Below are 4,450 nucleotides of genomic sequence, written 5' to 3'. Positions count from 1 at the left end.
TTTTTGAGACAGAGTCTCACTTTGTTGCTCTTGGTAGAGTGCTGTGGCCATCACAGCTCACAGCAACCTTGAACTCTTGGGCTTATGTGATTCTCTTGTTTCAGCCTCCGAAGTAGCTGGGACTGCAGGCACCCACTAAAACGCCCAGTTTTTTTTTTTTTTTTTTAAGAGACAAGATCTCTCACTTTGGCCTAGGTTGATCTCAAACTTGTGAGCTCAGGCAGTCCACCCACTTCGGCTTCTCAGAGTGCTGGGATTACAGGCCTGAGCCACTGTACTCGGCCCCAGTATGGAATTTTTTAATAGGGTACTAAAAATATTGTGGAATTAGATGGGGGTAAAACTTTGTAAATATGTTAAAAAACACTGTTTAAAGAGATGAATTTTATGTTATATGGATTACACTTTTAAAAAATAACCTTCAGAATGTCAAGGCTTGGGAAGTGTAAACCTTTTGAGTTAGTGATATTTTAGAATATGAAAATGTGTCACATACCATTATGTACCTAGAAAGGTGATTTGATACTCAGTCAGGAGAATAAGTAAGTAGTATTTATTGGATATTTTTCATTTCAGTCTTTGTTCTATGTATTTTTTAAAACCATAATTTTACATCCAAATAAGTATTTAATAATAAAACTTATTAAATAAGCATTACAAAAATAATATAAAGTAATAAATTTTATAAACATTTTTATAAAAACTACTTTTATTGTTAGAGACCTACCATCTCTTAAGCTTTGGTAATGTCAAGTATCATAATATTCTGAATGTAGTATGTTAGCATTTTGTAACTTTTTGTTTTTAAGAGACTTTTTTGAAGCTAACATTTTAACTTTATATCTGAAATGTTTTTAGGAACAAAATTGTATCTGTTTTTCTCAGAAGAGAATTGCACAAGGTAAGAAACCGTTAATACAGTAATACAACAAATATAGTTGAATATAAGTTTGATTGCCCTTGATTTTTAAAAAACTCTTTTCTCATGTATTTATTTTGTATCTTTTATTGATTATTTCATGGTTCTCACAAATTTATTAGCTACTCTTTTACTACCTCAGAATTTACTACAAAAGTGACTTTGGGGAGTAGAGGATTTATAGAAGCTGTCTTAAGGGGTTTAAATTAGAGGACATTGTTTATTTATGTTACTATCTATGGAAATTGTATAACCCCCACATTTAGTTTAAAAGCAGAATGCTTCCTACCAGGTAGATAATAAAAAATTAATGAATACATATATATACATATTTATACTCACACACTTTTAAACAAATTTCTGAATGATTACCTTTACAATGGATTTTGAGTCACCATTGATTTATATTATTATATGTAGATTTCTGAAAGGTGAAATTTACCTTGAAATCAGATGCTTGGCAGCTTTAAAAAGTTACTTTGGTTAAATTTTCTCAGGATTTTTTTGAGATAGGTAGCAGTGATCACTGATTAATTAATTCAGCCTGTCATCTGGAAATGCTTATAAAGTGAATTATAAAGATTGATAACTCTCTTTTTTTCTTCTTCTTCTTTTTTTTTAGTTAGAGTCTCACTTTCTCACTCTGGTAGGGTACCATCATAGCAATCTCAAACTCATGGGCTTGAAGCCATTCTCTTGCCTCAGCCTCCTGAGTAACTGGGACTACAGGTGCCGCCACAACACCTGGCTATTTTTTGATTACAGTTGTCATTGTTATTTAGCTGGCCTGGGCCAGGTGCGAACCTGCCACCCTCAGTGCATGTGGCTGCACCGTAACCACTGTGCTATGGGTAGCGAGCCAATACCTCTGTTTCTTATATGTTTTTCTTTTTCAGTATCTCATGTCCTAAGGGGAACCTGTACTCTGAAACACACCTTTCTCCCTTTTTTTGAAACTGCTGTAGATTTAGTTAATCAAGTCAGTTTTTATCCTACTCACCAAAAGCAAAAGTTTAAAATAAAGGGGCCCGTTAGCTAAGGAGGAAAAGGGAAGAGCAAATTACCAAGATTCTTTCCAGGTTTCCTAGAAAACTTTTTTCACTATTTTTTTCTTACACTTGTAGGAGGTTGAGGGAAGGACTAGAACTTAGGGGTAGCATTGTCTAATCTTCCAGGACACTGCTCACTGAAGGAGCTAAAAAGTGGGGTGTGGGGCACACACACATCATTTAGTTATGTATGTATGTATGTACTCAGAAACATTCATAATTATTATTTTTAGAGTTAAAAAATATCAGGGGAAGATTAATTCACATTTATGTAGTTATTACCCTGCTACCTACTTAATGATATCAAAAGGACAGTGACAACTTAAAAAGATGTTTGTACACTTTCAAAAAATGATTGAAATGATAAATTATATGTTATGTATTCTGTTAACCACAATTTTGTTTGAAGTTTCGGTTACTTATTTATTATGAAAGAGGCTAACTTCATCTGACTCACTAGTTAACCTCCATCCAGGAGTGTCGGGTTAATGGTGCTCCTCCCTGTGTCATGTCCATCACCGCTGTTGATGAGAGCACCTTTCTTCTCCTCCGTTTATATTCATTCTCTATGCAAATGATCTTAGTGTTTGATACGGTTTTGTACTAGAAAAGGTATTATTATTTTATGTGCTTTATTTTAATTTATATAAAAAATAAATACAAGAAAGAGAATATGGCACTCTACACCATGCTAATCTGAGGATCCTATAGGGATAAAGCCCTCTCCTTGACTAGGATATGACATACATAAATATAAAAGCTAATTCTTGTGCTCTGTTCCACTGTCCTCCCCGTTCCCAAGATCTGGCCACGTTGCTGAGTGTTCATCTAGTTTGTTTTATCCAACTGGTATGTTGTATTCCAGGTTGATGTTTATTAAAATGAGCCTGATAAATGTAAGATTCTGTAAATGTGCAAGAGACCTTAAAATGGACAGTTAGGAAAAGACCAATTTGTGCTCATTTCTTTATATCAGAATTGAAATTAAAGAATGTGAATTAGGTGCCATGGAAGTTTAGAGTGAGAGACAAAATATATAAACATCTGTTTTAGTAGGCTGCTTATCTAACAGTTTGATGGAATAGTCAGAGAAAAGGGTGCTGGAGTTTAATAAAAACCTGTCTTTTTCTCCTAGAAATAGAGTATTAAGACACTAAGGTATCAGTGTTAGTCCATAAAAAGACTAATATGGAACCTTCCTATTACCTATCACTTACTAATTTCTGTATTATATTATGTTTGAATATCTTATTTTTCTTCTACTTCAAAGAAAATTCTTCTTTGAATTCTCATTGCTGAATCTAACATGGAATCAGAAAGGAATAATTACCAATACAATTACCAGTTCTAAATTTGGGGCACAGAAACACAGTTTTATCTGTACTTGTGTGTTATCAGGAGGCACACTTTCTGTTTGATCCCCGCACTAGAAATCATCTGGGAACTTCAGAAACTCCAAGTCTGTGGTGATGGTGTTCCCAGTGGGGTAAAGAGGAGAAGGACAAACTCTCGTGAGAGGACGGATCTGGCCCCTAAGTAGAGGATAATGCCAGCAGCGATCAGATCTGGAAGGGGTTTCCATTGGTGGAAGAAGTTGAGAGTACCTTGTTGGGAGCAGTTTATCAAGTGTGAGGTGAGCATCTTAGGGGTGCTTTATTTCTGGGGGTGGGGAAAAATGTGGAGTGATTGAATGGAGGAATAGAAATAGGGAAGTGTCTTTGTTTGTGCTACATAACAAAATAGCACAGAGTGGGTAATTTATAAAGAGCACAAATTCTGGAGGCTCAGAAGTGTAAGACCAAGGTGCTAGGAGTTTGGTTGTCTGGGGAGGGTTCCATCCTCCAGAGGGAGAGAATGCTGTGTCCACACATGGCAGAAGGTGGAAGGACAAGTGAGACTAACAGTGAGCGAACCCTGTTCACAAGGAAGGACCCTCATGACCGAAACATTCCTACAGTCCCCACCTCTTAATCTTACCACATCGGCCATTAAAATTTCAGTGGCTGAATTTTGGAGGAGACACATTCAAACCATAGCAGTAAGGGAATTCACATGTCTGTTAAAGTTAGACCAAGCTTGAGGGTTTTTGAAAGAAGTAGTTATTTGTATATTAACACTTAAGTATTTATGAGCTTTTTGGAGGGAAGGTCAGAAACTCTGGAAGTTGATAGAGAGTTGGTGTCCTGTGCATTGTTGAACACTCTCGCTATCCTTTTCAAAAAATAATAATTCAGAGAATTAGACATTAGGCATCATAGTCCTAGTTCTGTGGTTTCTTTAATTTTTGAGTCTTTTGTATGGTACAGTCATTTCATTATTTTCACTTTAATTTGTTACCTCAGCCCTGCGTAAGTAGAATAGCTAGTATTCTTGGGTGTTGCCCATAGCTCCATGGGTAGGGTGCTGGCCACATATACTGAGGCTGGTGGGTTCAAACCTGGCCCAGGCCAGCTAAAATAACAATGACAATTGCAAGAAAAAA

The 4,450-nt window shown here is 36.0% G+C and overlaps 1 protein-coding gene across 4 annotated transcripts in view; it reads left to right on the top strand.

Moving 5' to 3' along the window:
* The window catches only part of FRS2 (fibroblast growth factor receptor substrate 2), a 135,826-nt gene that overhangs the window by 64,543 nt on the left and 66,833 nt on the right, over window positions 1-4,450 (top strand). For 2 of the 4 annotated variants that reach the window (XM_003797815.3, XM_023517921.1), the window contains exons 3-4: window positions 859-901; window positions 3,367-3,601. The gene's annotated coding sequence lies outside the window, so the exon portion shown is untranslated. The remainder of the gene's footprint in view (window positions 1-858; window positions 902-3,366; window positions 3,602-4,450) is intronic. The other 2 variants (XM_023517922.1, XM_023517923.1) reach the window with 2 other exon arrangements.

Source organism: Otolemur garnettii, unplaced genomic scaffold (assembly GCF_000181295.1).
Source record: "Otolemur garnettii isolate 467f Iridium unplaced genomic scaffold, OtoGar3 scaffold00125, whole genome shotgun sequence".
Taxonomy (NCBI): Eukaryota; Metazoa; Chordata; class Mammalia; order Primates; family Galagidae; genus Otolemur; species Otolemur garnettii.
The sequence above is the reverse complement of the archived record's forward strand: the minus strand, read 5'-3'. Positions and strand labels throughout refer to the sequence as shown.